Source organism: Lissotriton helveticus, chromosome 8 (genome assembly GCF_964261635.1).
Source record: "Lissotriton helveticus chromosome 8, aLisHel1.1, whole genome shotgun sequence".
Classification (NCBI taxonomy): Eukaryota; Metazoa; Chordata; class Amphibia; order Caudata; family Salamandridae; genus Lissotriton; species Lissotriton helveticus.
The window spans coordinates 1,602,758,322-1,602,778,416 of record NC_136069.1 but is presented as its reverse complement, the minus strand read 5'-3'; positions in this window follow the sequence as shown (position 1 = coordinate 1,602,778,416).

The window sequence follows — 20,095 nt, the reverse complement described above, 5'->3', positions numbered from 1 at the left end:
AACATTTCGTACCAATGGGGCCATCCCTTCGCGCTTATCTTCCAATGGGAGGGGAGACGCAAGGCTCTGCGATCCTACGATGAAGCGGCGAGACTTCTCAAAATCTCGGGCTCTCCTCCAGAGAGTCCTTCTAGGCCCTCATCCCGCAAGAGAACGCCGACTGGGCCGGATTGGACCATGGTGCCGCGGAGGCGACGCGCACCACCTGCTGATGTGCCCACGAACAGCCAAGCTCGCAGGAAGTCATAGCCCACATTAGAGCTTTGGAGGATGCAGACTCTGACCCTGCGGAGCGCTCCCCTAAAGGGCGTCCCCCTACGCCGTGAGGATGGCGAGGCGCCTACTGCACTCTGCTTGAGGTACTGTTGTCACATGCTCCGCCAGCTGACGGGGGGTTGTCGGATGAGGGGGTAGGCCCCTGATCCCTCGGTACTGGGCCTAGGTGGGTGGGGGCTCCATACCTCCTAGTGCTTTCTGTCAGCCGTGTCCCTCTGGAGCTGCCCCCTGGGGAGTGACATCCCGAAGGACATTCGAACCCGAGGGTGTAGGATGCCCTATGCTGGGGACAGCGAACTCTGGCCCTGTTGGCCGCACCTTTATGGTTCATACTTCCAGCCTCATCGGCTGATGACTGTTTGGTTTTTGTATTTGACTCTCTCTTTTCCCCTCTTTCTCTCTTTTCTTCCTTCTTTTCTCCTCTATGTGGGACCTGGGAGGGTGGGTGGAGGGGCGGATGGGGTCGGGGAGGGCGGGCCCCTTATCTGGGGTGTATGGATGGTGTGTGACCTTTTGAGGTTGGCGCTGCTTGCGTATCCTAGTGCTCCTTGCCATGGCGAGTAATGTGAATAGACCCCTTAAGACCTTGTCCCTTAACGTTAAGGGCCTTAATTCGCCCAATAAGCGCAGGCAGATATGGCATTATATCTTGCGGCATGACCCGGACATCGTTTTCCTGCAAGAGACCCATCTTCTTCAGGCGGATACTGGGCGCATGGCGCACCCCAGATACCCTCTCCAATATAGGGCGGTAGCAACCACGAAAACGGCAGGGGTGGCGATTCTGTGCAAAGCTGGCATCAGGCGAGGTACCGATAGGCTCTTTCGAAGTGGTGATGGCCGTTTCCTCAAGGTGACTGTCGGGGTGGGAATGCGCCGTCTTACGCTCTGCAATGTGTACGCCCCTAATCAGGCACAGGATCGTTTCCTCCGAGACCTCCTGCGAGACCAGGTGCTTCAGGGTGGGCCCTCTGTTGTTCTCGGGGGGGATTTTAATTTGGTGTGGTGCCCAAAGATGGACTGGAGTGAGGGCTCCTTTCATGGGGCGGGGGCAAAGTCTCTGGCGCTTCGCAAGCAGATCGACGACCTAGGCCTATTTGATGCATGGCGTTACTTCTCCCCGGACAAAAGAGAGTACTCTTTTTATTCGAGCGCCCACCGCTCTTACTCTCGCATTGACCATCTCTTCTTGTCCCATGATTTGCTTCATGACGTGGTGGATGCTGGGATGTCGGACATATCCATCTCGGACCATGCTCATGTGGAGCTGCTTCTCAGGGACCCACGGGATGGTCCCCCCAGAGAGCGGAAGTGGCATCTACCCCCGCACCTCCTTAGAGATGCGGCATCTGTTGAGGACATTCGCGCGGCCATTACCTCCTATTTTGAGTTCAATGACCTACCAGAGACGCCGTTCCCGGTGGTCTGGGACGCCTTTAAGGCCACGATCCGGGGCCACATTACCTCCCTCGCGATTGCGAGGGCGCGAGAGGGGAGGGTGGTGGAAGATGGCTTGGTGAGGGACTTGAAGGAGGCGGAGACGCGGGATCAGGAGGGGTCCACCTTGAAGACACGGCGACGCCTGGCACATATTCGGGGCCAGCTGCGACTGTTGCGTGCAAATAGGGCCGAGGGCTCCCTTTTAGCTCTGAAGCAGCTGCATTTCGACGGAGGGGATAAGGTGGGGAAGTTATTGGCGAGACGACTGAGGGTCAAAGCGGCCAGATCCCACATAGCGAACGTGAAGCTCCCCGATGGGTCTCGAGCGACGACGGCAGGGGACAAGATGGGAGCGTTTCGGGACTATTACGCCTCACTCTACACGGCGGACCCACCGGCATCCGCCGTGTCGGAGGCAGTGTTGGAGCACTATAGCGGGACGCGGCTGCACCCCCTTACGGCTGAAGGTTTGGAGGAGCCGTTAACTCTGGATGAGGTGACCTCGGCCATTAAAGAGCTAAATTTGGGGAAGACGCCGGGCCCTGATGGCTTGCCGCTCTCCTTCTATCGACTATTCCAATCTCAGCTGAATCCATACCTCCTCCGACTTTTTGCCTCTTTCGATGGCGGTCAGGGCCCCTCCCCGGACATGGGGATGGCGGAAATAGCTTTGATCCCGAAACCTGGGAAAGACCCTGCGCTCTGCTCGTCGTATCGCCCGATTGCGCTGCTTAATACCGACTTCAAAATATACACCAAGATGTTGGCCAAGAGATTGGATCCGCACATGCCTGACCTCGTGCACCCGGATCAGGTGGGCTTCATCCGTGGCCGCCAAGGGGCTGATAACGTGCGGAAAGTTGCTCATTTGGTGGGGAAGGCGAGTCATTGGCGTATCCCGGCGTGCCTCCTCTCGTTAGACGCTGAGAAAGCGTTAGATCGCGTGGACTGGTCCTTTTTTCCGGGCGGTCCTTTGTAAGATAGGACTCGGTCCACTGATGGTTGCTCGGATCATGGCGCCTTATGCTGCGCCTAAGGCTAGGATCCGTGTGAATGGAAGGTTGACAGATCCGATTGACATTGGGAGAGGGACTAGACAGGGCTGCCCTCTCTCGCCCCTACTGTTCGCCCTAGCGATTGAACCTCTGGCGGATATGATCAGGCGAGACCCGGGCATCCACGGCATTACGATGGGTGGACAAGTCCATAAAGTGGCATTATATGCTGATGATCTCATCCTTACCCTTACGGAACCCCGCCAGTCCCTACCAGCGCTCCATACAGCGCTCTGCTCCTTTGAGGGCGCCTCCGGCCTGAAAATTAACCATGATAAATCGTGGGTACTTAACCTCACGATCCCCCCGGATGACGTCCCCTCGCTAGAACAGTTGTGCCCCTATCGCTGGACTGCTCGCCATATTCGATACCTTGCCTGTCCCTGACCCCCTCCCTGGAGGATTTGTCGGCACTCAATTGGGCAACTTGCCGCAAGTCCATCCTTGAGGACTTGCGGCGCTGGAAACCGCTTATTCCCTCGTGGCTGGGACGGCTAAACACCATCAAAATGTCTATCCTGCCTAAGCTCCTTTATCTGTTCCAGTGTCTTCCCACACCTATCCCCTTACTGAATATCCGAGCCCTGCAAAACGACTGCACTAAATTCATATTGGGAGGTAAGAGACCCCGCTTCTCTCAGGCACTTCTTATGGCCCCGCGAGACCGTGGCGGCCTTGCGTGCCCTAATTTGGTGAACTATTATTGGGCCGCTCACTTGCGTTTTGTGATTGAGTGGGGCACCAGGTGGAGTGAGAAGGGGTGGCTCCATATGGACCGGGCGGTCACGGGTCGCACCATCTGGAATCTGGCTTGGACTCATAAAGCGGGACGGTCCCCCAGTGCATATTTGGCGGTGCCCACGAAAACAGTCTTGAATGTGTGGGACAGGACGGCGGTGCGGAGAGGTCTCACGACCTTCCCCTCACCGCACACCCCTATTGAAGATAACCCGTGGTTCCCTCCGGCTAGCCGCACTACTGCCTTTCGTAAATGGACGCAAGGCGACTGTCGAGTCCTTACAGATCTCTTTGATGGAGGCACCCTTAAGACTTTTGCCCATTGTCGGGAAGAATTCCGTCTCCCGCCGGAGGCTGAGCTGCAATTTCTCCAATTGCGTCATTGGGCCTTGTCGGACACGATGTATCCAGGGGCCACCAGGGCCTTTACCCAGTTTGAACGTCTTGCTCGTTCTTGCACCAACACAAAGGGCCTGATCTCTCGGATTTACCGAATTCTGCAACACCCCCAAACTCCCCCTTGTCAGCAAAAATGGAATGCGACGCTGGGTGAGGATATTCTGCCGACGCAATGGGCCCGCCTCTGGGGAGATATCCCCAAGGTATACCACAGCATACCGCAGCAGGAAAATGCGTACAAAGTCATGACACAATGGTACTACACACCACAGCGCTTGCACCGAATGTTCCCCTCTTCCTCTCCCGGCTGTTGGAGGTGCCAACATGTGCCTGGGGATTTCCTGCACATATGGTGGACCTGCCCTCTGATCGCTATCTTCTGGAAAGAGGTACTGAGCCACATAAGGGGGGTTCTGGGGTTCCCCTTGCCTGATGCCGCTAGTACAGTGTTGCTGGGAATCAAACCTGCCAATTTGCTAGCCCTGACCCGTAATGAATGGAGTATATCGTTACAAATGCTGGGTGCTGCCAGACAACTTATTGCCCTGTACTGGAAAAAGGCGGAGACTCCCCCCGTGGCCGCATGGTTTGGGAGACTCTGGCAGGTCATCACTATGGAGATGCTTTCAGCGAGACTACAGTCCCGCACTACACGCTTTGAGAAAGTTTGGCGGCCCCTAGTGATGTATCTGTGCAAAAGCGAACATGCTAGAAACATGCCCCCAGGCTGCGGGCGCTGCGCTTAGTGGAGGATGCTGTGATCCCCTTTACCCCCCGTGGCACCCTGGAATGATGGCCTGTGAGCCCAGTATGGCGTTGTGACTGCGAGCCCCGATGACTGCTCCTCCTCGGGTCCTCTCGCTCCCCCTAGCTTGGATACCTCTTTCCCACCTATCTCTCTGCTATCTCTGGTCTTTGTCTCTACTTTCTCTGTTGTCTCCTTCTAGTCTTTGGTTATGTATTGGACCGCCTTGGTCTGCTGTTTGCCTCTGTTTGCCCCACTTAATGCTGCCCATCCTTCAGGGCTGCATTTACAGCGTGGTGACAGTTGGGCGTGGTTGATTTTACGTCATGCTCTATCTTATGGCCGCCCGAGCGGGTTGCAAGCAGGACACGGACTATGTGACTGAAAGGATTGCAGGTCCTGCATACACAGACAGCCATTGTACATCCAGTTGTATGTCGCGGCCGGCCCCTTGGGGGTTGTAGGCTTAACGCTGTGTGAATGTCACCTTTTCATGTGCGTATCCCCGTATAGGGGCTTAATAAAACAGATGTTGACAAAAAAAAAATGTACTTGCATGTTTCGCTATACTAATTCAACACTAATCCTCTTTGGGTCCCGGAGTAGCGCGCTACTCGCCGAAAAAGCGCTTCAACGCCTCGTCAGGGTAGTAAGCGCTATACAAATGCAAATACAATACAATACAATATGTGTAGTTGAAGAGGAGTAAACTCCACACATGGCTTGTGAATAGTTCTTTGTAGTAAAACGTACTACAAAGATCAGTTTGGGAACCAGGCCCAATGCACTGGGTCTGTCTTTTCTTTCCTTCAGGCTGCCTTTAAGCCTGATGTAGTTTCTGCCCACTGTAGCTGCATTACTTAGTTACTTTAGGAGCTCCTGAAAAATTCATTATAGCAATCAAATGTATATATAGCAGAAGCCCCGCCGCGCGCCATCTGATACCTTGGGAGAGGATTGCGTCATTCTTACATCGCACTGAATGGCCTACTTCCAGCGAACCAAATTCATAGGTTTCTAGTTGAGGACTTCCGGTGGTCAGTTCTTGGTCCCAAAAATAACGAAAGTGCATTGTTTGAATGGACTCTTTTTATTCTTGTTAGTAAGAGTCTGCTCTGACATTAGCATGGCATTGCAAGTGCAAGGCGGAAGTGTTTGAGAAGCGCGTGCTGACCTCAACAGTCTGCCCAAGGCCTTTTGCTTCATCCTAATGGACAGGGAAGTTGGGCTTATCACACTATTGGCAGAGCCCTTCACAGCTATGAGAGTCGAGGCCAGAGACGTCATTGGAAAGGGTGTCCTGCAGTTACTGTTTGCACCCCATCCGTCACGCAAGCACACCACTGCTTTGCCCGTTGCACATAGCAAACATTTTGGTCTTCAGGATACACGAACATCTTGCCTCATCAATATTCATGAGGCAGGGTTTCGCTTGAGACCAGATGCAATTGCCGAGATGGAGGCCTGCACGGAAAATGTTTGGTAGGCGGCATGTTTAAGTTGGCGCTATAAAAACACAGGACAAACAGAAAGCAATCCGAAAAATGTAGCGTGGTGTCCAGGAGGAACAGAGTAGTGTTTACAATTGACCTGCTTGTATGCTTTGGTAGATGGGGCAGAGTTTAAGCAGGGTCTCCTAAAAAATTACCGCAAGTAGAAGTATTGTTTCGCTAATATAGTGCTTTCTTGACCTCTTGCGAGGTCTAAGGTGCTATCTGGGGGGCCCGATTGCATCATTTATATATATAGGGTCTATTAGTATCACAACATTTAGTTATTGAAAATGCTTGTATTGCTCTACATGTGATAATGCAGCTTCACAGCGCTTTGGACAGCAGTTTAACAAACCTCGGCGGCTTAAGATGGATGTGGAATTAAAAGGAGAAGTAATAGAAAGCGTCAGGTGTGCACTGTTTACACCCCCTCTCCCTGCGCCGCGGGCGGCTGGGTGTTAAATAAGATTCACTTGCTGCCTTCAAGCTGACCAATTCATTTGTTTATTGCGCATATTTTCACAAGTACATGGGAAGCTTCCTCAGCACAGCCGCAGGCTATCTTTCACGCATCGTGCGCGCGGCGCCCCTGGCTACTCCTAACGGTGCACTGGGGTGCCGCGGCGCACAGTTTGGGAATCACTGCTTTAACCATACAGGCCAGGGGTGGCTGGTGACATTTGAAAGTGGTGGGCCGTAAAATGATTGGCATACTGCACCGTAGCAAGTGAGCTCGAACAACCTAACGGAGGTTCGGGGGGGAGAGGGGTTCTCCCCCCGAGGATTTTTTGAAAAAAGAGAGGAAAAATGGTGCATTTTCAAGCAAATTTGAGAAAGCAGGAAGGTTAATAAAGCAATTGTGAAAGTGCAGTTATTACATTATTAAAGAGATGTCATATAACAGGGAGGTGGACTGAAGGGCAGTTAGTGATGGAAAGAGCAAGATAGAGATGGTGGTGAGTGAAGGCCACTGAAGAGCTGTGCAGACAGAACAGTGAAAGGCAGGATAGTTTAGGACAGTGAAGGGTAGGGCATTAACGGACTGTCACATAGTGTGCTGCTGAGACTTGTAGGCAGCAGAATTGTGGGCCTGTGCTTTATACGAGTAGGACAGGGCAACAAACCGGAAAGCCTTATATGAAGACAAGAGACATGATTCAAACTGCTGGGGACAGGTGCAGGAGGTGTACCAACAGCACTGTTATTGGGCACAGACCTCTGTTCTCAATATCTATTGAATCATCTCATTATCCCTTCAAACACGTACATTCACCCCAAATACATACACACGTCATACCACAGCCGAGCCCCCTTACAGGCTAATAAAAGTCTCGAAGCCAACAAAAACGAGTTAGTGTACACGTATTCCAGTTCAGGAGCAGTATAATGGGGCTGTGCCTGTTTCTAACAGTTACCGATTCAATTGCACATAATAGAACGGCGGCAAAAGGTATTTTCCCAGGATCACACAAGGTGTCCATGCATGGAGGCTGATATTTACACACAGATCGCCGGATTCACCACTCATGATTTTAAGCCATGGATCATGTCACATAAAGTCACGACTTCAGATGCCCCGCTCTCACCTCCCTCTCAGCCACCAAGGGCGTGGGCACCAATAGTGCTAATCAGCATCTAGTTACAAGTGCCCATCAGTGCCTTGGCTGTCAATGGCTCGAGTGGAATAGAACTGGCAAGCATGAAAAAATAGCAGAGGGTTAAGGTGGAGGTTTCGGAAATCGCTACGTAAACTGCAAATGAAATCACAGAGATTAGCAAAATAGCGTATTGGCAGTGGGTCAGTGATGATGCTGCCAATGAGTGCATTCACCCACTCTGCTATCTCAGTGAGATTCCAACAAATGACCTGCAGATAGCACACGCGGGCCATGCCGTATATCAATGCCGGTGTAATCCCTGGCCCCAGATAATATCCCAAGCCTCCCTAGAATTTCTGGTTGAACACAATTAAAACTGGCATTAACCACGGCACGTTACTGTGGATAATCGGAAATTTAACCTGGCCTCTAGCTTATCGTCAGCTTTGATTATAAGCATATAAGGAGCGCTATGTTATGGTGGCGGGTGGGGGGGTATTATGAGGCTTGCAGTGGGCCTCACACAGTACATGCGACACCTCTCACAGCCCGACTCCCGTGTGAATCACAAGTCCAGAAAGTGCAATTGCTGCCAGTTGCAGCAAGGGCCGGCCACAACTCACTATGCACATCAGCGCACAGGCCTAGGAAGTACACCTGCCACCACCCTCCTCCAAAGCACAGACCTGCAACTGCTCCCACTCAACTTTGCAAGCCGGGTAACATAAGAATAAATGATGTCAGTCACCTGCCAGTGGAAAAACGGCAACTATCAGTCACGGGCAAGACCACCCGCTTTCATTTTACAGAATGTGCCAACTACCAGTAATCCATGCAATGTGCACTGATCCAGCTTGAGAAACTGCTTCCGGGCCCTTGCACAGACCCACACTACGAAGGCCTCGTAATTACTGCAGAGTCCCAAAATACGCAATTGCGTTGGTTACCATCGGTGAAGCCAGCGCACCATACAGCTCCCACTGATCACCGGCGCAGAGTGGGAGCAAGCATTGCCGTCACTAGTCGCATAGGCCCAGAGGCAACTTCTACCAATGCCCTCAAACGATCAGTCTCCTGCACACACCTACTGCGCCTTGTTTCTACTAATCACTCACTGCCAAACGCGGCCGGCATGACGGGCGGGTGGGGGGTGTAAATGTGGGGCCGTCGCTGGGAGGTGGCAAGAGGGGTTTAATCAAAAAAATATATAAAATAAAACTTACCGTCCCGCCTCCATCTCAGCTTCTGGATGGGTCCACTCCGGACTCCGCCGTCTTGCTTTTACCAATAATAACTGGCTGCAGCCACGACGACGACGAGCAGCAGGCACCAGCAGCAGACTGTCCGGTGTATGTCCAGACAGACTGGGGAGCAGCTAGACAGCGTGCGTCCCGAAATGGCCAATCACTGCATGGCTCCACATGAAGTCACACAGTGATTGGCCATAGAAAGTGCGGCTGCGGCAGTGTGCAACCACCCACGCGCGGCATCCAATAATGGATTGCTGAGCGGTGGACCAACCATGCAGCGCCAGGATTGGCTAGGGGGGCACAGTTACCATCCGCCCTTTTCAACCCCGGGGGCTGCGGCCCTGGGGGTGCTGTATGAAACAGCACCCCTTGGGTCCCTCTCTAAGGGAGAAGAAGTAAGCTGCAGCTGAGTGTGGACTGTCACTCAAGCTGCAGCAGCCCAGCCCAGCCCCACCCCCTGGCGCACTCCGGTATTGTGTCGGGCCAGGCGTGAGGTGAGAACAGCAATGTCCTTAATACTGACTGCAGTGCTTTGCAGGCGCGGTGAGTCCATGCCACGAGTCTTAGTGGGGCTACGCCCCTACGCCCCAATGGACACACCATGCCTGATACAGGCTAACATTCTTACAACTGGAAAGTGGGAGATTTTGAAAAAAAATAGGGGAATGTATTTTTTCACATTAATATATAGTGAAGCAGAGGCACCTTTAGGTGACTAACAGGTCAAACAAAGCCGATTTTGATTTAAAAATGTTAACTAGGTCTGTTGATATGCATGTCCTTAACTTTCATTAAAGTAGTCAAAATGTATGGAAAGAAAGACAAAAGAACCATATTCTGTAGCTTGAAAATCAGATTCTTCTGCGTTCACCATGGGTATTGGCATGCACACTCCGGGCCTGAGCATCTTACGTATTATGTTGCCCTGGAAATGTAGTAGGTCTATGGTAGTGCCTTTCTGGCTTCTGCTCCCACTTTGGATAAGTTATGTCCCACTCGTACACTATTAGGAAACGGGCCCTGAGGGTACATCTTGTATTTATCCCGTCAACTGCACCGGCCTCCAGGTGTGTGCTGTAGCTCTGTTTCACTATAGCTGTGTCAAAGAGGAACACTACAGATCTCAGGTCCAAACATCCACCACCTCCCTGACATACCTGCCTACTTTTCAGGACCAAAATGAATGTGATATTTGCTCGACATATTAAATAAAAACAGTGAGTCGTGGAGGTGCCGGGAGATATCCCACGGGGAAATTTAATTCTAAGTAGGGTTATGGAGTGGCTGCACTGTACACTGACACACAGGATAAACATATTTCTAGCTATTGTGTCATTACTTTAAATTCTATTAAGGACACAGGGACAAGAATTATGCATCTGTTTTCTGTAGTGCAAAATTACAGTAGACAATCAAAATGTTTGAAAGTATAACTACATTTCCCATGAACACAAGAACATCCCTTAACACAGTCCATCAATCACTATGCAAGTGCTCCTCCAAATATGACGGACACCACCTTACTGGCTCTTTCTATGCAGAACTCTAGCTTCGTAAACACCCAAAGTCTCAAAGAATGTTCAATTCACAGAGACAAGAATCCTTGCCACAAATTGTTTTACCTAACCTAAGTATCACAATATACAAAGTGAAGGTAATCAAAGTTTTTGTAGTCAATATATATCGACTCATCAATTTCACCAGTAAGACAATACCAATGGGGGATAATCATTGTCTCTGTGTTATAATTGAACATTCTTGATGCAATAGTTAGAAATCTTTCTATTCTATCACAGGACTGAAGGCTCAGAGTATACTAGTTTAAAGCTGACCCAAAACAACAGAAGCAACGTCCTCAGTAGGTTTAAAATAACACTTCTTAAATGTAGACACTCAACTAATGCTCTCACTCACCGAGGACCCCTCCAATGACAAAACTGACTTCTGCAATGCCATGACTGACGTAGCCAAATGGATGAAAGACAACTGCCACAAACTCAACTCCGGTAAAACAGACGTTCTGATCTTCAAGAAGAACACCTTCACAGCTGGTGGCCAGCAGAACTCGAACCTACACCCACACTGACCAACCATGCACGCAACCTCGGCGTCCTTGACAACCAACTGACCTTGAAACTGCAAGTCAATGCAGTCGCCTCCTCCTGCTTCCACAACATTTGCATGCTCCACCAAATCTTCAGATGGATTCCAATCAACACCAGAAAGACCATCACATAGGCCCTCGTCACCAACTGCCTCAACTAAGGCAACATTCTCTACGTTGGAATCTCCACCCAGCTCCTCAGAAGACTCCGGACCATACAGAACGCTGCAGCCAGACTCATCTGAGACCTCCACAAACAGACCCACATCACTCTACACTTCAGAAACCTCCACTGGCTCCTAACGCAGAAAAGATGCCAGTTCAAGATCCTCACACACACATAAAAGCTCTTCACAACCAAGGACCATCCTACATCAACCACCAACTGAACTTCCATCTGTTTGCAAGACACAGGGGCTCCGCCCCACTCGCCGATGCACACCCCAGCATCAAACACAGCCACAGCAGAGGTCAATCCTTCTTCTACATCCCCGCCAAGACCTAAAATGACCTGCCCCTCCACCTCCGAACACCACCCTCCCTGGCGGACTTCAGAAATAAGCTCAAGACCTGGCATTATGACAGAGACACAGCTCCCTCTGTGCCCAGATACCCCTAGGGGTGGCAGTGCTGCGCTTTCAAAACACTGAATGATTGATTGATTGATTGATGAATGCAGCATCATGGAGGTCCAAAGGATAAGGAAGTCTTCAAATTGGGACTTTAAAAAATGAAAAGACAAGTCTTGTGTGCTCGGGCTCGAATTATGGCAGCTGGGAGTTTTTGCGTCTTATGGCTCCACTGTGCTCACTGTCTAAAACCTGCGGTGCAGTCCTGCCACTATCTACCACTCCACAACAAGTGCCGCTCAATTGCAAAGTAGATATGACAAATAACAGGTTTGGAGTCAATTTCATATAAAGAAAGACTCTCTGTCAACAGTTGAAAAGCAATGCTTTATACAGGGTATCGAAGCCTGAAAAAAAAGGCACATTACCATACAAGCCAAATGGAAAACATAACATCCAAATATTGTGTGCATATACATCCAACAAGCACATCAATAAAACAATAAGCATGGAACAAATACGACAACACTTACTTGACTGCCGAGCAGCAAAGAAAGAGTCAGCAAGATGCTGCCTGTCATTCTTGGAGGGGTACTTGCATAGTGATTGGTGGACTGTGTAATGGCATCTTCTGTGTTCATGGTAAATTTAGTTATACTCTCAAACATTTTGATTGGCTGCTGTCATTTTGCAGTAAAGAAAAAAGAAGTTTAAGCGCCAAGAAACCGATCTGGTGAACGCTGCGCTATATAAATATTTTAACATAACACATAACATAACGTATATTCTGAACCTCCGGTCCTACCATACAATCTTGTCCTGGGCTTTATTTTTTCAACTAGGTGTCTTCTGGTGCTAGATCTATTTTTCAATTACAGCAAAAAACAAACAGACACCAATATGGATTGCCTTCTCAAATAAAAGCCCAGTAGAGGAAACATTGTTTCATGGAAGTATTTGGTAGTTTGAGTCACCTTACAGAGTTGGAGACGTCTTTACTTAAGGAATCGTACAGAATAGTTTGGGACATGCTGCATGCACATCAGAGATGACCTGGCAGAAAGACCCATTTGTCTCTTATCAAGGATACCTCTGACTAGGTTCTGAAAAATTGTGCATTTTTCCTACGTTTCTGTTCCTTGTCATAATCAAAATAGGAAGGCAAACACTTTTCTATGTGAGAGCCAGAAGGCTCAGATTATGTTTCACTTTCTTTACTGCAAAACACAGCAGCCAATTAGAGATTCAAAAACTAAATTTCCCATCATCATGTCATCCACCAGTCACCGAGAACCAAGATCTCTAAATGGGACAGACACAATTGAACTGCCTCTTTCTTTGCTGCTCAGTAGTTAAGGTAAGTGATGTCCCTCTTCTGAGTCAATCATTTTCAAATGTCACTTTAAAGAAGACTTGGTGGAAACCCAGAACAATTCCAACCAGCAATCTGTTAATCGTGCTTTGGTGGTAGCACTTAGCCTTTCACATGCCAATTGAAGCACTTCATGCATCCCCAGCAAGGCAAAAAAGAGGCAACAACCTCAAGTATGCCAAAGATTGCCACAGATTATAAGCCTTCTATGTCTAGTGCTAAATCATCTATATGGCCTCATTCCAAAATACTAGAGAAGCTATGCTAACCTATTTTTTGGATCATGGATACAGCGCCTTGATGCCACCACAAGGCAAGCCTGATTCAAATTCCCTAGAGGGGATGAAACAGACTCTGATCTCTCTGATTCCTCCCAGGAACAGCAACTTTCTGGAATAGGAAAGTGTAAAAGGGAGGCTCACACCAAATCAATGCCCACCGGATAGGTATTGGAGTCAAGCACTCTGATGTTGATCCTGGTGACATAGCCCACCTGTGGTCTTCCAATTGGATTGCTATGCCTGAGTTTTTGCATTATATTCAAGCCACGCTAGGCATCGGATTTTAAAAAGACGTGTGCGACTGCCTTCGGATGGAATGCTTGAGACTCGCCTCCCTGGGTAAGGTGGTTGAGACACTGGACGTGGACTCCAATATGGTAAAATTTATGAGAAAATTCTCAAAGGATTCTAAGAAAGGGATTGATAGAGCTGGGGTGTGTGCCAGGACCAATTATTCGATTTGTCTGGTCCCAAAGACCAAGATTTTAGAGATGGCCTTCTAAGCCACGGAGGCAAGCATACCCATTGATCCAGATATTTTGTCCGATTGGACCCAACTTGCAGTCTGCCAATTGGGCAATGCGAATTGTGCAAATCTGGCTGAGCGACATTGTTCTATCCTGATGAGGATTGATCCAAAGTTAACCGATCTGGCCTCAGTTGAGGCAGGCCCTGTAGCGGAAGGTATGGTTTTTTGTAAAAGACCTCAACAAATTTGTCACAACATTTACTCTACTGGAGAAGAAGGTATTTCTATCAGGCCTTTTAGGAAGGGACTGACGTCAAGCCGCTAGTTCCTACAAGGCTTCCAAAGAGGTTTCCCCTCCCTCAAACACAGCAAGTGCAATATCATCAGTATAGGCAGCAACATGCTCTCTGTGAGGTTGTAATAAAGTATTCATCTTTCATTGGAAGGTGACAGGAGTCCCATGAAGCCAGAAAGGTAACACCATTCATTGAAATAGACCTCCTGGTGTGGTGAAGGCTGTTTTATCTTTATCTTGTAAATCTATGGGAATTTGCCATTATCCCTTGCAAAGATCTATGGTACTGATAGATTGGGCTTCACCTAACCCTTCTATCATTTCATCAATTTTGGGTATGTGATAGGTATCGAATTTGGCTATTTTATTCACTTTCTGGAAGTCGATGCAGAATCCAATGGTTCTGTTCTGTTTTGGTGCCAGAACCACAGGGGAGTTTCCTTCGCTAGATGAAGGTTCAGTTACCCCTAGTTTCAACATAGTTTTTATTTTGTCCTCAATGGCTTGTCTTTGGGCCTTCGGGAATTTATAGGGTGCTAATCTTATTACGGTTCCAAGTTCAGTATTTATATGATGTTTTATGACACAGGTATGTCCTGGTGTAGGGGGAAAAACTTCTAAGAGGGAATGTAAAGCTTTGCATAGTTCCTGCCTTTTGTTTTATACATCTTTTTATTGATACGTATATGATAATTTGCATATAGAGAGAGCAAACATATGATGACATCACTCCGTTTTTACATTTCGGTTTCTTACACATGTTGCATCGAATGTCAGACATACCTGACAATAATCTTAATACGTCACACATTTTGTCCTGATAGACCTCGATAACCCTGCCAGGCCCTCATGTTACTGCCTTTTTGTAGGCTCTAGATTGATATTAATACAATCAAGAAGGGGTGCATTTTCCTCTTTTCAGTTAATCAGTAATACGGATACAGGACCATCCCATTTTTAAGGAGATTTACATGATATACCTGTGTCTCTTTCCACACCTTATTGGCTTCAACTTTATATGTTACAGGGGTGACCCAGTTTATTCATGCTTTGCCGGACATTTTGGCCAAACAAAGCCTTCTAAAAGCCACCTTCAACCTGCTTGGTGATTTAAATTTGCATTTTGATGACAACAACTGTGATTATAATATGAAGATAACAACCCAGGCGGTATTAGGTGTTTGTCAAGTTAATAATAGGAGGGCACAGGACCAGTTTCAAAGTGGAGAACAAAGTATTTTATTATTAGTACGTACAATGTAAAAATGTATTTTATAAAGAATCACAGAAATCTAAAAATGCATGAACACCATGCACGATACATAAATCTACAAAGTTCCAACAGTACATATCAAAATGGCAATTTCATCAATATAATGTATTAAAAACAGTAAAAAGAAAAACAGTAGAGTGTTTTATCGACGCGCGTTCTGGCGACCAGCGCCTTCTTCAGGACAAGAGACACTCAAATACTTTCGGTATATTTAGACCATGCCACGAAATACTGTCGATATGTTCAATCAAACTTAGACCTCGTACTTGAAAGGACAAGTTATGGATTATCAAAATAATATCTCAAGAAATCGGCGTTTTCCGTTTACAGTTTACACATAAGATGAATGAAAGTTGTCTCCTCCATAGATATCAAGGAATTACTTAAAAAGCGATATTTATATAAAAAATAAGTTGATATTAAGCGAAAGGATTCCTCAGGAAATTACGTCGGTAATGCCGGTACTGATAGTAAGGTGAGTGAAGCACGGGGAGGTTGGCCGCAACACGTAGTACTTCCGGGTCTCAATGGCCGTCAAATGTCGTGAGATTTGACGTCCATTGAGACCCGGAAGTACTACGTGTTGCGGCCAGCCTCCCTGTGCTTCATTCACCTTACTATCAGTACCGGCATTGTCCGCTCGAGTGCTGCAATATTCAAATCCGAATCTAGGAAACGTGGAGGCGAGGCATAAGACTGTTGGAAACTAGATCAAGTGTTCCATAGAAGACGTAATTTCCTATTAGACCTCTGCTAAAGAAACCCTCCATGGACCTGAGGCTTGCAGAGGGCTACAGGGCAATATCACTACTTCCTGGCATTAGCCAATTACTGGAGGAATTTAATATTAAACATGTCTCTGACTTGTTGGAAGATCACAACTTACTGCACCCTACTCAAACAGGCTATCTACCTGGATGCAGCACGGAAACATCTTTCCTAGTGGTCACAAAAGAGTTAAAAGTGATCCTTGACCAAGGGGGAATCAGCTGCAATTATTTTGCTACACCTGCGTACAGCATTTGATACAGCCTCCCATCCCATCTAATCTTGCTTAAACGACTGTAGGAAGTGGGGATCGTTGGTGTAGCACAAAAAAAGTTCACCTCCTTCCTAAACAACAGAAGTTTTCAAGTCAGTGAAGGACCTTTATATAGTCAGCCTCCCATTATCTAAAATGTGGGGTCACACGGGGATCTTTACTGAGCCCCACACATTTTAATCTGTAGGTCCGCCCACTTGCTGACATGGATTCCTTAATGGTGTCATATGTGGATGACACACAGACACACATCTCTCCCAATGCCTGGTCAGTACCACGCTAACTTAATTCCTGTCTAACCAAAGTTGCAGATTGGATAGCAACGAGTTGCGTAAAACTTAAAGGCGAAAAGACGGTGGTATTAATATTTGCTAATAATTCCTCCTCATGGGGCGATCTCAGTTGGCCCACATCCCTAGGAGATCTCCCCTCCTCAAAGTTGGAAAGAAAAAGTCTTGGCATCATCATTGACAACAAAGTTACCATGGAAACCCAGGCTAGAAAGCTGTCATCAACCGGCTTTGGTCTTCTGAGGATCCTCAGAAAGTTGCTGAAGTGATTGCCAAGTTCTGTACGAATAATGTTTGTTCAGGGTTTGGTACTATCACAGTTGGATTATAGAAACTCCATATATTTAGGTTGTCTGAAATCTGTGATCCAAAATGCTGCTGCCCGGATTCTTTTGGGAAACCCAAAGCATCAGACAGCTTTGCTTGCATTAGCCTTACTACATTGGCTGCCAATTCCAAAAAGGATTCGGTTTAAAGCTTGGTGCCTGGCTCATTGTGCTCTGTATAGGAAGGGACCATAAATTCTACGTCATTTGATTCAGATGTTTGTAGTAAAATTATCACGTAGTCTCCTGATTGAATATCAGCAATTTTGCTTTCTTGTCATAATGGTCTTTTTGCCTCTATTGAAGTTTTTCTAAATTGTGCTTTACAATTTCCCTTATTTCTCCCAAACGAGCTTTCAACCTTCCACATACATAAAAATGGACTCAGCATCATCCAATTCCTTTTCCCAGACTTCCTTAACCATGTCAAAGAGTCAGTTAGTTACAGCATCTCCACTATTGTCCACATACGTCGTCTGGCCTTAATCGTTTTAAGGGTTTTGATGTTGTTTTGCAATCTAATTGTTTCTCTCTGTTGTGGGTGAATTGAAGACACTTTTATGGAGGTGCTCCGAAAAGTAAAGGCGACAGTTCTAAACAATGTGATGCCGGCCTCTAAATATAGGACAGCAATCCAACTCCCTACATAGCATATCTTGGCAACTATCTTCAGACCCTAGGAGTACTAGACAAAGCAAATGATGTTTCACAAACTCAATGCATTGCTTGTTACACAACTCAACAAGCAAAACAAACAAGCATCTGGAATGCAATAGGTCTCGCATTAAAAATGTCAATGCCTTTTATTTATGTTTTAAAAACCAAAACATAAATAAAAGGCATTGTCATTTACAATGCCAATAGCTTCAACTCGTGTAAATGCGAGACCTATTGCATTGCATATTGTAGCGGGCGCATTCTAGTTTATGCACGTCACGCTGACGTGACGTGCACCGGCCATGATGGAAGCTGCGCGCGCATCCCCAGGGAGAGCGCGGGGAGTCTGAGTAGCGATCGGAAGCGCTGGCCGGCGCTCCTCAATCATAAGTTGTAATTCTAAATAAATACATTACTTACCCTCAACGAGAGTTGTGCATACCTTTGTACACCCATACATTACAGTGGCGACGAGGTCGGGAGGCTCCAGCTGGCCATCTCGGCAGAAAAAAAATAATAATCGAATCCTCCACCACGTGGGCAACAGCAGGGTAAGCAGCCCCCTGACCACCTGTACACAGCGTGCAGCAGCCCCACGAGGCCACAGTGTGGAGGGCACAAGGGGGGCACGGAGGACCCCACCCAGGAACGACAGATTGAGGAGCGTGGCAGTGCCACAGCCACCGGAGGGGCGGCGCAGAGGCCGGAGAGGTAACACCGCGCCCCGCAGCAGATAAACCACCGTGCAGACCATCCCACGAAGCCGCGGAAGGTAGGAACAGCGCTGGCTGCCAAAGGGGAAGAAGTGGGGACTGGCACTAGGAGCCCCCAGGAGGACGCCGATACAGAAGTAAAAGACAGCACCCCAGGGAGCCCCACCAGCAAGGCCGTCAAAGCGACAGAGAGCAGAGAGGTGAGGATGAGCACACCGGCAGGCTATGCAATCGCACCGGTGCAATTCCTACCGAAACCTGGTGAACCCCTGATGAAGTGGGAGGATTGGAAGGAATATATTGATAATTTCATTGGGGTCCTGGAGGACGAAAATGAAGAGAAGTTCACCCCCCAAAGGAAGAAACGCATCTTGCTGCTGAACCTGGGACCGGAGGGTCTCAGGATTTACAAGAGTCTGGTGCCCAAGAAGAGAGAGGACACCGATACGGATGTATATGCCCATGCAATAGAAGACCTGGATGAGAGGTACCGCCCCACCATATGTGTGTCTGTGGACAGGTTCAACTTCCAGCAAAGGAAACAACGGGCTGGAGAAACCATAGAGGAATATGTAGGGGCCTTAAGGAAACTAGCGGCCCCGTGTAAATACGCACTGTGGGAGGATGAATTCATAAAGGACCAGATCGTGATGCACACTACGAGTACACAGGTCCAAGACAAGTTGTGGGCGAGCGGCGACACCACGCTCAAAGAAGTTATGGTCATCGTAAAAAGGGCCGAGCTTGCTAGGAGGTGTGCGGCAGCAACCAAGAAAGATGTGGTCACTCCGACAATGGTGAACAGGATACAAGAAGGAGACCACCGCAAGGACCAAAGAGGAAAAGACTCAGCAGCCAAAGGAACTAGCAGGTGGCAAGGGAAACAACCAGGGAGCGACAGCAAGAAATCGTGCTACAGATGCGGCAGTTGGTCCCACGATGCCCGTGACAGAAGATGTCCCGCGTTCAGAGCCAAGTGCCTACACTGCGGTATCCTGGGCCACTATGAAAAGGTGTGTAGGAAGAAACATTCGAAGGAAACTGTGAAATGCGTTGAGCAAGGGGAAGAAGATCTGGAAGAAGTAGCGGAAGAAGAGGTGATCACTGTCCTGTGCATATACGACCAGGTGATGAGCATAGAAGGAAGGAAATCCACAAAACCCATCCTGGACATGTCAATGGGAGGAATCACCATCACCGTGGTGGCGGACACAGGATCCCCATTCACCATCATCCAACAGGCAGTATGGGAAGAAACATTCAGACCCAAGTTGGGACCGGAGTTGGAAAGGCTAGACATCAGACCAGTCACTTACAATGGGGATCGCATTCCAATGTTGGGGTTCCGCCGCCTACTGTTCGAATTCAGGGGCCGGTCAGCATGGTGCAAGCTGTACATTGCAGAAAAGGGACCCTCGGTCCTGGGATGGCTAGACCAGGGGGACCTAGGAATTAAACTGGATCCAGGAGGGAAAGAGCAGATTTTACTTACTGAGCAAGAAGAATGGCCGGACATGAACAAATGGAAGGAGAACTACCCGAAAGTATTTGGTGGCACAGTGGGTTGGATGGAAAACTTCCAACACAGGATTGTGCTCAAGGAAGGGGCCATTCCGGTAGCCCACAAGGTGAGGAACGTGCCGATTGCGGTGAGAGAAGCAGTCCAAACTGAACTCCAAGAGCTGGAAAATAAAGGAATAATCGAGCCGA